Source organism: Ambystoma mexicanum, chromosome 7p (genome assembly GCF_040938575.1).
Source record: "Ambystoma mexicanum isolate Mex_15411 chromosome 7p, UKY_AmexF1_1, whole genome shotgun sequence".
NCBI classification, from domain to species: domain Eukaryota; kingdom Metazoa; phylum Chordata; class Amphibia; order Caudata; family Ambystomatidae; genus Ambystoma; species Ambystoma mexicanum.
In genome coordinates, this window is record NC_090939.1 from 32,573,065 (window position 1) to 32,585,969 (window position 12,905).

General features: G+C 45.1%; 1 protein-coding gene across 1 annotated transcript in view; it reads left to right on the forward strand.

The window, feature by feature from the left end:
- POGLUT1 (protein O-glucosyltransferase 1) overlaps positions 1–12,905 on the forward strand; it is a 300,386-nt gene that overhangs the window by 97,097 nt on the left and 190,384 nt on the right. The gene's annotated exons all lie outside the window — the stretch shown is intronic.

A 12,905-nucleotide genomic window follows, 5' to 3' on the forward strand; every position in this document is an offset into this window, starting at 1 on the left:
TGGACGGCTCTCTAGCGCCCTCCTGGTCATTATGTTCTTGGAACACAAGAGGCAACTCCCATTTATTCAACCAGCCCTCCCCAGAACTTGAATCTTATATCATCTGTCTACAGGAAACCTGGCTAAGCGTGAACCCTTGCTGCAACGGATTCCTCACCTATCTGGACCCAGCTATTGTAAAAAACCAGGGAAGACCCGCTTTGGGACTACTCACCCTGATTAAAATCAATCCAGATTGGAGCGTAATAAACACAGAATACATTAACCCTTGGACGCAAATCACTATTCTAAGAACCAAAATAACTCTGCCTATCCACCAGGATACGTTATCGCACCCCAAATTGGAAGAATAATCGCAATCATTAATCTGTATTGGAATCCTGCAGCTATAACCGAGTGCTTCATTGACAGAGTTTTCCTATCAATTGAAAAATTTATTGGCATTCATCAAGCAATCAAATTCATAATTTGCGGAGATCTCAACATCCACCTCCACACCTTGGATGGGACACTTATAAACCAGCGAAACCTGCCAATACATGCCTGAAGATGGATGAAAGAAAAACTATTCAAATCTCATCCTAATCAACCATGCCACTGATGAGACGAACAAGATCGTTCCAACCTGGTCTAGAGGAAACTCAAGCACCATAATTGACTTTGTTTCTGTCATCTCGCTTACACACATAGATATCGAAAATACAAACCTTGCTTTTCAATAATAGTGACCACAACCATCTGGCCATCCAAAGCTGTGGGCTGTTCCGCCAACCACATATTCGGCCTCAAACTTTACTTGAATTGACTAGCAAAGCGACTAGACTCTGTATACCACAGCAAGCAATGTCTGCTCTGCCGAATACCTTTCAAAGCTCAACTCTGAAAGACTTGGACAAACTCAATTCTCAATGGATGCTGATCCCTTTTCATAAAGAAAGCCGCCCAGCTGCTTTAAAACAACACCGTCATACATACAACGAAGAATCAGCAGCAAAAGAACAAGGCTCTATGGAAAACTCTGTGCCTACTAAGAAAGACACACAACCCAGAGAACAAGGCAAGAGCAAAGAAAATTAAGCAAAGCTACTTGAATTGGAGAAAATTCCAACAGCGAATCTTTCAACAACTTGACGCAGAAGAAATCATGAAAACATACAAATCTCATAACATGAGAGAGCTGTGGAATTTATTAAACAATAACTCCCAAAATCAGCATAAACTTTACTGCCAATGTAACGAAAGAAAGATGGACCCTTCACTTCTCTGCCATTTATAAACCTCGCCCCTCAGATCTACTCTATACAGACTCTGTTAAAACAAAAGTGCACTTAAAGGCAGACTATGACGATATCATACAGATGATTAAAAAGTTAAATGCCTCAAGAGCTCTAGGCCCCGATGGAACATCCAATGCGATCATGAAACAAGATCCTCCAACTTGGGCAACGATTATGTGTAACCTTTTACATCTGATTAATAAATTAAATCTGATTCCAAACTCTTGACAGACTGCCACAATAGTTCCTACACACAAACCAGGGCCGCGTGATGATCCAGAAAACTTTCGTCCCATTGCCCTCCTTGCCCTGCTTGGAAAACCCTTTGCATCAATTCTTCTGAAAGAACTATCCAAGTGGGCAACAGACACGGGCAGATTCTCCGTCAGGCAATCTGGTTTCACACCTAATGTTGGGACCAACATCAATCTTTTCCTAATCAACTTAACCAAACACAAAGCCATTAAAACCTGCGCTACCGTATATGCAGCATTAATCCATTTACACATGGCCTTCGACGCCATATCAAGGAAAAAACTGTGGGCAAAACTGGAGGCATGGAAATGTCCAAGTCTCATCGTAGAACCGATCAAACTGCTCTATTCGAAAATATCGATCAGTCAGATTATCGAAAAAAGGCCAAACGACTGCAGCCATTCTTACATCACACGGCCTAAAACCAGGCTGCCCACTCGCTGCGACTCTACAACCTCTTCACTGCTGACATTGAAGAACATTTACTCAGCACTGCGTAGAACCCACCTAAGATTAACTCTACACCGGTTCCTGTGATGCTATACGCAAACGACATTATCATCCTAGATAAGACGACATCAGGACTACAAGCCAGCCTCACCTTATTAAGTGGATACATGAACCTGAATGAACTGTGCATTAATATCAAAAAAACTAAGGTAATGTCACTAATCAAGCTTCCTTTCAAAAATGAAAAGCGACTAACCCTCATGCTTGATGGTAAACCGATAGAAGCTGTTACTACCTTCAAATACCTCGGGATACCGATAAACCAGTCTAAGGCAGAGACACAAAGGCTCGAAGAAATTGAAGAAAAATTGCAAACTCTTGCTAGGCAGGGATGCATCCTTCACTGCAAATACGGAAAATGTTCCTTGAAGCCCATCATCGCCTACTACAGACATAAATTCATACCTATCATAAATTATGGAACAGAGCCAATGATTACTGCAAGATCCACAAACTGGGCAAAATACAAGGCCATTTTCTGGTGAAAGATTTTGCATCTCCCTCCTTCGTACCCCATGCCACGAATCAGACCCGAGATGGCAACACAATCATTAGAGTCCATTGTACTTTGGAAGAAGCTGGACTTATTTCGCAAGATACTAATGGATCACAAAACCCCAGCAATACAAATCTTGAGGCTTCAACCCAATACATTCATAATTGTTTACTCAGGAAACCTTGTGTGTAAGAGTTTATTTGAATACTTGGCACTGTAAATCTTTGTGTAACTCCTCTACAGCTCACATTGACCCCTCTTGAGATCAGCCTGGCTGCTCAACACACGCAACCAAACTGTAGTACAGATTTATACCAAAGGTTGGGTTCCTATTGCCACGAGGTCGGGGCTGTTGTAGTGCATCCAAAGGGTACTGCATACAATCTTGCCTAACACTGGTGGCAGGCGGTGAGGATCTATTTTAGAGTTGTTAAACTAAGAATTAGCTTTGCTTTTATTCAACTAAAATCCTTCACATGGCTAAGCTCCACTAGAAAAGCAATTGTAACATGCCAAATATGGATAACTTCAGTCATGAAGCCCTGGTCATTCTAATGGTGTCTTTCTCTAGCTTCACATGTTACATTTTTATGTTACCCTCTCCTCGATGAATTGCTGGTGGCAGTGGTTTACTTTTAACTACCGTGGTGTGCATTTACTGTGGGCTGCGTACGCAGCTGCAGTAAAGCACCTGGTGCAATTTTTGTCAAAATGCTCCTGGTCGTCTTTTTTCACCATTTCTTTGTGGAAAGGTCGTCCTTGAGATTTACTCTGCGCGCCAAACCAGGTTTGGTCCCATTGTTCATTCATTTTGCCTTTGGTGGGATTCACAAGTGAAGCCCGCCGCTGGCTCCAGGGTGTCTGAGGTGGGCAGAAAGTGACGGAGGTGCTCGAAACTCCCTGTGCTTAGTATCCTAGGAGACCCAAATGCACTCTGTGATGATAGGCCGGCTGACTGTCTGGCAAGAACAGCCGCCCTGCTGGGTGACTGACAGCTAAGCTGGAATGAATGGGAGAGAACTGAATAAAAGGCAAGGCTTTTGGCTTGGAAGGTAGAGTCGACCACTGGACGAAGGAACCGAAGAACAACTTGAAGAGGACGTCTGCTGCAACCCCTGGACCGTTGGTTTGCCTGGTGAAGCCCTGCTGCTGTGCTGAAACTCCAAATTCGTATCGACGGAGAAGCCCCTGCGAGGACGACTTCTCCCTTTGAGTTGGTGGGACCAATCAACTCCAAAGTAGCCGGCTGGACAGTCTCTCAGAGCTGGTTGCATTTCCACAGAGTTGCTGCTGGAAACCGAAATGCCAGGGAGAGGAACACCAGATTGTGTGCGTTGCTTTTAAGTTGGTCAAGAGCTCCAGGTAAAACCTCCGGACTCCCAGTAAGCAGGACTGACCAAGCCTGAGCCCCCTCAACAGAGTGCAGAACCCAGAAACAAGGAAAGTCCATCTCGACAGCCAGAAACCAGTGTTGGTATTTGCGGTAGTCGAGAGGAGCTGAAACACTGAAGTGCCACTTGTTGGAAAGATTGCCGGTTGCGAGCAGTGATCACCCCATTGCTGTGCAGGAGTCCCCGAAAGTCCTCCATCTTGTCCCCACAACTGAAGCCCAGGAACAGTGAGATCAGCAGAACTGCACAGGAACAGGAGTAATCTACTGCAGTATTTCTTCAATACAAAGGTACTGTAATGAGAGAACTTACCTCTTATTGTAGAGTTGCTTGCATCTTCTACTACTCGCAAGCCTGATCAGCTTGTGGCCCTACATTTGATTCTTCTTTTCTTCAAAGACTTCTAAAACATTGTGAAAGGCTTTTCTGCTTACCTACCAGAAGTGCTTCAGCCCATATAAAACTTTTGCCCATTGGCGTTGGCTTAACCTGTTGTACTGAATGACTCTGCTTAAGGGATCCAAAAGTATTTGCCTGCTTAGGAATATTTGTGGTCTCTTGTTTGTTTCCTTTAACCAATTTCTAAGAGTATTCTAAATGCAACAGTAATATATTAATGTCCCCAGCAACCTAGCTATTGAAGTCACCTGAGGGTGTAGGTTGTGACTGTGGGCCATCCCAAAAGGGTCTTTACTGATTTAGAAACTAAGAGTGTGTAGTTTTTGAAGTGTATTTGTGTGTTGCTTTTATATTGCTCCCTTCTGAAGAAGGCTTATTCTAACTGACTGATAAATTAATAATTGTTTATTCAAGAAACCTTGTGTGTAAGCGTTTATTTGAATACACTGTGAATCTCTGTGCAACTCCCCTACAGCTCACATTGACCCCTCTTGAGATCAGCGTGGCTGCTCAACACGCTACCAACCTGTGTAGTACAAGCTTATACCAAAGGTTGGCTTCCTATTGCCCGGAGGTCAGGGTTGCTTTAGTGCACCCAAAGGGTACTGCATACAATCTTTGCCTAACACAAGGTTATCCAAGAGGCCAGCGCAGATCCTACGGCCGGGGGACAGCCTCCACATCTAGAGGTGGGGGAACACCTCCCAAACAATGACAGCCCGCTACAGGTCCCCTCCCATTCCTCCCCAGAAGGGGGATGCATTTCACACTTCACCCACGCATGGGAGGGAATAACCACAGACAAGTGGGTGCTATCAACAGTAGCAGGAAGTTATTGTGTGGAACTCCTCGAGAAACCATCAAACCTTCCCCCGCGCCAAAGGAAGACAACAAAGGAAGAACAGTTTATCCTAATGGAAGAAGTTAATGTGCTGCCTCTCAAAGACGCCATCGAGATTGTGCTGTCCAACGAGGTAAACAAGGGTATTTATTGTACATACATCCTTGTTATATGTTAAAGGATATGTGTACCCTGCACTATCGCCACCGGCGTGGTCCCCTGGCGACTCTGAAAAGTGAAGATGAGTGAGTTAGTGGGAATAAGCAGGAAAAGTGCAAGAGAGCAGTGATGTGCCGTTGGCAGCCTCAACATGGTTAGCACCGTTCGCTGGGCTTGGGGTGTTTTCCGGTCGGTAAACGTGTGCTGTTGTGCGGGTCTATGTGCGGTTTATTTTGTTGTTGTGGTGTAGTGAGGTTTGTGCGGTTTGTTGTGGTATAGGGTTGTGGTTGTGTTTGGTTAGAGTTTGAGAGGTGTAGGAAGAGGGGTGAAATTGTTAGTGGATTGCTTATTTGCATCTGTCTAGTTTTAGAGGTGTCTAACAGTCATGGTTCCAGCTAAGTGTGACACATGCTAGTATTCATAGTTCTATGTAGATGTGGCATGTTCTAACAGTCATGGTTCCAGCTAGGTGTGACACATGCTAGTATTCATAGTTCTATGTAGATGTGGCATGTTCTAACAGTCATGGTTCCAGCTAGGTGTGACACATGCTAGTATTCATAGTTCTATGTAGATGTGTCATGTTCTAACAGTCATGGTTCCAGCTAAGTGTGACACATGCTAGTATTCATAGTTCTATGTAGGTGTGGCACATGCTAACATTCATGGTTCCATCCAAGTGTGGCGCATGCTATAATTCACAATCCTATCCGGATGTGACACAGGCTAATGTTTACAATTCTGTCTAATGTGGCTCTTACTAAACCTCAAAATTCTGTGAGAGTGTGGAACTTGCTAATATGCACAAATATGTCTAGATGTGGCGCAAGGCGCAAATACACTCCTGTCTCGTACCGATGTATGTTGATGGTCACAATTCTATGCAAGCATGTGTGTTGTAAGTGCTGTTGGCCTGGCAGTCTGTTTGGTAAGGTAATGTAGAGGGATTGCTTTACTCCCCACCTTTGCCATACTCACTTTTTGTTGCTGTTGATTGACGACCGGCTTCACTGGCTTTCCCTGCTGACACCTGCAGACACAACCTGGAGCCGCCTCTGTTGGAGCCGCCCTTTGCCTTGGGGCCCTTAGCCGCAGGGGCTGCACGGGCAGAGGGCTGACCAGGGAAGGACAGTTATGACTGGTGATTTGGCCTATCGGGGGAGGCGGGTGGCTGGGAGGCGGGAGCAGGAATCGAGGGGAAACCGAGGAAACTGAGTGCACGCAGGGGCAGGGGGGCCTAAACAGAGATACAAATGGGCAAAACATGAGGCCCAAGGGGCTCAGGCACGGATCCACTCACCTGCAGCGCCGGGACCAAAAAAAGATCTAACTATGCACCCAGTATTAGACTTGCGCCCTGCCAACACTTATGTAAAGCCACAGAAATTCTGCATGACGATGCTACAAGAAGTAATCCCCCTGCTAAAACGGGGGATTACATGGCAACACTGGATATGAAAGATGCCTCTTTTCATATTTCAATGTTCCAAGCGCACAGAAAACTCTTGCGGTTCAAGGTAGCAAACCAGCACTACCAATTCAAGGTCCTACCCTTCAGAATAGCTTCAGCTTCAAGAGTATTCACCAAGGTACTTGACTGGCTGATCTCAGGAGAAACTACCCATCTTTGCAAACAAAACATGCAAAGAACCATAAACCTTCTCTTCCAAAAGGGTTTCTCAATAAACGAGAAAGTCAAGTCTTGTACCAAACACAACAAAACAGTTCCTAGGAGCTGTTTTAGACAAGAGCAGGCTTGGCCGTTCAATCCTTGGAAAGAGTTCAAATCATGCTTTGGCAAATACCCCAGTATCAAGCCGGTCTCCAGATAAGCGTACGCAAGCAGTGTGTTTGCTAGGCAAGATGGCATCGTGCATATATCTAGTCCCACACGCACGTCTACGCATGCGACCAGTGCAGTAGTGGTTGGCTAAACAGTGGTCTCAGGCAAGTGGTCAGTGGGACGATCTAGTGGTCGTTTCGCCAACACTAGTTCAGAACCTATGCTAGTGGTCAAGAGAAAACCTGTTGAAGGGAAAATCTTTCCACGATCCGGAAGCACAAGCAATTGTTATAACAGAAGCATCACTCTCAGGGTGTCTGGGTCATTACCTTCACCACACAGCACATGGTCCTTGGACTCACATCACGGCACAGAACTTTATCAACCTGTTGGAACTATTAGCAGTATTCAAAGCACTTCAAGCATTCGAGGTGCAATTGGCAAACCAGTCTGTTCAAATTCTAACAGACACCATTACTGCAAAGTTCTATATCAACAAACGGGGGGGGCACACTCTCCAAATCTTTCCAAGTTGGGGCAAAAAATATGGAAATGGGCACTCAGACGGGGGTAATCCCTATCCTCTCAACACGTTCCAAGGGTAATCAACACTCTAGCAGACTCTCTGAGCAGAGATCCCCTACCAGAGGAACACGAATGGCAGCTAGACCTAATTGTCGTAGACCACATCTTCTCTCAATGGGGTTACCCCACACTAGACTTGTTCGCTATAGGAGAGAACAAGCAATGCCCAGACTTCGCGTCCAGGTTCCTTCAGCCAGACTCCAAGGGCAACGACCTATGGATGAACTGGTCAGGGAAATTAGCTTACACTCCCCCCCCCCCCCCTTCTCCCTGACTCTATTAATGAGCAGAATAGTGAACAAGATTCACAGAGAACAAATGATGCTCATCCTAGTTGCTCCTATGTGGCCGAGACAACGCGGTATCCACATCTGCGCAAACTGGCGATGTGCAATCCCATCCAACTCCCGTATCTAACCAACCTGTTAACCCAACACGGGGGGGGGACAACAGTGCACCCTCAACCACACTCGATGAACTTGGCAGCATGGCTCCTGAAGTCATAGAGTTTGAACACCTTAATCTTCCACAGAGATGTATGGATATCCTCAAGGGGGCACGAAAACCAAACACTGGACACTGTTATTTCAACAAGTGGAGGAGATTTGTAATTTGGTGCCAGTCTAAACAAATAAACGCCATAGAATGTACTTCATCACACATTCTAAATTAGTTAGTATTCAACTCCATAAAGGTCCACCTGGTGGTGTTATCAGCATACCTCACCTCTCAAAGTAAGGTATCGTGGTGGAAAATTCCAGTCATTAAGGCATTCATGTAGGGAATAAAAAGACTCTATCCTCCAATTTCAAACCCACCGCCAATGGGATCTCAATGCAATACTTGCAAAGCTCATGGGCCCCCCATTCGAGCCTATGCATAAATCAAGTCTTAAACACCTGACATACAAGACTGCCTTTTTAGTAGCTATTACTCCAATAAGAAGAGTTGGTGAATTGCAAGCATTGTCCGTGCAGGATACCTTCTTTATCATCCATAAAGATAAATTGGTTTTACGTACTCATCGTAGGTTCTCCCCTAAATTAATTTCCAAATTCCACGTGAACCAATCCATTGAGCTTCCGGCTTTCTTTCAGAATCCAACCAGCTTGGCCGAGGTAAAACTTCACACACTGGGGAGGGCGGTCCTTTACTATGTAATCAAGACCAGGCCGCTTAGGAAAACAGACCCACCGTTTGTCTCCATAGCACCAGGCAGAGAAGGAGACTGCATTTCCAAAAATGGCATTTCCAGATGGATAGCGAGATGTATACAACTATGCTCTTTATTATCAAACAAGATACTGCCTTTTACACCAAGAGCTCACTCCACATGGAGCACAGGAGCTACTCTGGCTTTTATCGCAAATGTCCCTTTAGACAGGATTTGCAAAGCAGCTACATTGAGCTCAGTACACACTTTCACTCAGCACTACTGCATTGACACCCATTCCAAAGCAGATACACAAGTGTGACAAGCGATTCTAAAACATCTATTTGCCGCTGCTCCTTCTCAAGACCCACCACCTTCTCCTAACACTGCTCACTAATCTATGCATACCATGTGATCTAAGCAGATTCCACAAGCCTCAGAAGGGATACATTACTCACTATAATCGTATTTCTGGTACTTGTATCTGCTTTGTTTCACATGTGCCCATCCTTCCTTCCTTGAGAGAAGGTGCATAGATGTTATATGAGCTTTTCTGTTCTCTATCTGCTTGGATACACCTGTACTCACGCTACACTTCATGCAACCTCATGTCAGAACAAAACAATCTGAGGTACCTCGACGCGTGAAGGACCATGGGTACAGTGGACATCACACTAGGGATAGTATTACTGGCACGCCTTGTCGATGTTGCTTTTTGAGTTCCGAAAACAACTGGAATACGAAAACAACTGGAATACTCCTCAGCTTCCACTAGATGTACTGCCTAAGCAGATCCAACCACATCACCAGCTACAGACAGGATGCTGAATGGCTCCCGGTACGTGACAGAATATTTTATTTTTATTTATTTAGATTTGTAAAGCGGCTAGCAGCCCGGAGGCATAGCGGCGCTGTTTCAAGAAAGTGACTTAGTTACAAGAAGTAGGCGGCACTGCTGACGTTACAGGTAGCAAGTGCTTACAGTGGGGTACAAACGGTAAAAGGCAGTGCCAAGGTTACAGGTAGCAAATGCCTAACAGTGAGATCCCGGGTGAGGTTATACAAACGGTTTAGTTTTGATTGCTTTTCTGAAGGCAGTGTGGGATTCGATGCTTCTGATTGTTGGGGGGGGCGTAGGTTCCAATTGGTGGCTGCTAGCACCGGGAAGCTTGAGCCGCCTGCCCGGGCTTTGAGGCTTTTGGGGATGGCGAGGCGGTTGGAGTAACTTGAATGAGTTGGTCTGTCTGAGGGGGGGGGCGCAGAGAATCTCTAAGTGAGGTACCATGGTGCTGTATCATGGAGGCATTTATGGGTCAGTGCCAGAGATTTATAGAGGATATGTTCCTTAACGGGAAGCCAGTGGACTGATTTCCTTGCGGATGAGATATGCTCTTGTCTGGAGATGCCTGTTGCTGCTCCGAGGGCATTATTTTGCACTGTTTGTAGTTTCCTGATGTTCTTTGCTGACGTGCCTAGAAGGAGCGTGTTAGAATAGTCGAGATCCAATGATTGCTCTGGCGATGGTGAGGGAGTTTTGTTGCGTTAGGAACGGTCTGACGGCTGTGGTGAGTTTTGAGTGGTAAGCAGCTGCTGATGATATTGCATTAACCTGTCTGGTCATGGTAAGGTTCGAGTCCAGGTATATTCCCAGAGTTTTGACTGACTGAGATGTGGGAATGCGGGTGTTGTCGATGAGAAAGGCGTCGTATTGAGAGCCCAACTTTCTGATTGTGCCGAGGTGCCGATGATAAGGAGTTTGATCTTTTTGCTATTCAAACAGAGCCAGTTTTCTGCCATCCAGGATTGGATGGTGGCGTAGATGGTGTTGAGGGTTGTTTGGTCTGCTTCATAATCACCCGAGAGAGGAATGAGGATCTGCGTGTCATCAGCGTAATTCGTGTACGTTATGCCCATGGAGTCTAGGTAGTTAAATGGAGACCTTTTGAAGAGGTTGTACAATGTGGGCAAAATGCAGGACCCATGAGGAACTCCACATTTGATTAGATGTGGTTGGGCGCAGACCTGGTCTGAGAAAACCTTCATTACGCTACCGCTAAGGAAGGAGGAGATCCAAGCTGTGGCGTTGGGTGAGAAGTTGCCTGCGGTTGAGAGATGATGGCAGAGTGTGTCATGATCGACCAGGTCGAAGGTCGCGGATAGATCAAGAAGTAGTAAGAGGGCAGGTTTACCTGCGTCTGAGGTTATCCATTTGGTTCTTGAGGTCCAAGAGGACGGTCTCCGTTCCATGGTTAAGGCGAAAGCCTGACTGCCTTAGGCCCAGTAGGTGATGGGTTTCAATGTATTTCTGCAAATTAAGGTATGCAGCTTTATCCAGGATTTTTAGTAGGAAGGGTACTGTGGTTATAGGCCTGTAGTTCCCTGGTGTTTTAGGATCCAATGTGTGTTTCTTCAGCAGCGGGGGCACCCAGGCTTCTTTGAATATCCTTCCGTACACTAGTCATAACCCATAAATGTCTGACAAACTCTGCCCCTAAGTATCTATTGGACAAATTCAACAAACGCCAACCAACCAGACCCACCAGAGATCTATATTCGCACTGCTTTACTATCCCGAGGTTCAAGCTAAAAAGAGCTGGAGGAGCCAGCTTCCTGGTACTAGCCAACAAATAGTGGAATGCCCTCCCCCTTACCATTAGATCAGAACCCTCTTTCTGGACCTTCAGAGCTAGTTGGCTCCTCCCAATGAGAATCAATAATCATCGGCTAACCTGCGTATCTAAACTTATGCGCCTGCCTCAATCCCTTTGAATGTCTACTGTCCGCCGAGTAATGTCGCATCAACTGTAACCCCTAGCCACTTGTCCTTTAGTTTACTTGTACACTTAACAGTTTTGTATCAACCTTTTGACCAGCCTGTAACCACAGGTCGACCTGCACTTATTGTTTGTAATTCCTTTATATTGTCTGTAACAAATGTCTAAGTTCTAGCGCCCAGTTACCTTCGGGTTCGGTGCGCATTACAAATAAAGAAACAAACTAAACTATACTTTGTAGATCATTTACTAGGGGGTTCCAATAAACATTCACAATAATCCACTTAATTCCTTCCCGCTCAGGGCCTGAATCAGCTTTTATTACCAGTATGTCTGGTTTATCATTTGAAAGGAGAGCTATGTTATTAAATACATAATTTCTGCAGGCAATACTAAGGCCTCCTGAAGGACGACCTGCACCTTCTCGTATTGCTAACTGCTGATATATTGAAAACCCGTCTACCCCAAAAGTAGTCTGCAGCCGTGTTTCCTGGAACACAATCAAATGGAACTTTTCAAAGATGTAGGCCCGTTTTTCTGTTCTAAAAGATCTATTACCCCTAATATTCCACGACATTATATTACCTGCCTCTTTTACTAGAGATGCTTTTCTTGAACCCCCAGTTTAAGTAGAATTTGTGCTACGATCTCCGGTACCATAGATACAACATACACTTGAGATTTCTCCCTGTAAAGAGTAGCACTTTTGGGTTGATCAGTCCTGCCATTCTGCTCTCCTTTAGGATATTCATTCATTTTCTGAGGGAGTTCGACTGTGACCTCAAATCCGTTTCTAAACCATTCTCCTTTTGCCCCTAGCACTGCATCCATAAAGTTAGTTTTTATAATTGTGTTTATATGATATGCCATAGTAATTTATTTCCCCAATATGTATCTGGGCCTACTTGTATTTAAATAAACCGTTTATTTTTACAATACATTGAGTTTCAGTGTTTCTTTGGGCCTTACGTATGGTACAATTTCTTTCTACCAAGCTCCAGTCCTCTCTCCCTCCTAAGATGAGCCTGGCTGCTCCATCCATGCTATCCCCCTCCCCCAGATGTTACAGCCTTACACTAAGAGTGGAGCTTATATACTGCCTCGGATCTGGTTTTTCTGAAGTCTGGTAGGGCTTTGGAACAACTGTCCTAACAGTCACCCACATGGGATGGTGCGTAGCCCTCCCCTTGCCATTCAAGTGAAGTGATAAAGTACAGCCAGCTACTTTTTCTTATTTCCAATGTCTATTAGCACTAGGTTTCATCCTTTTACTTTATTCTAC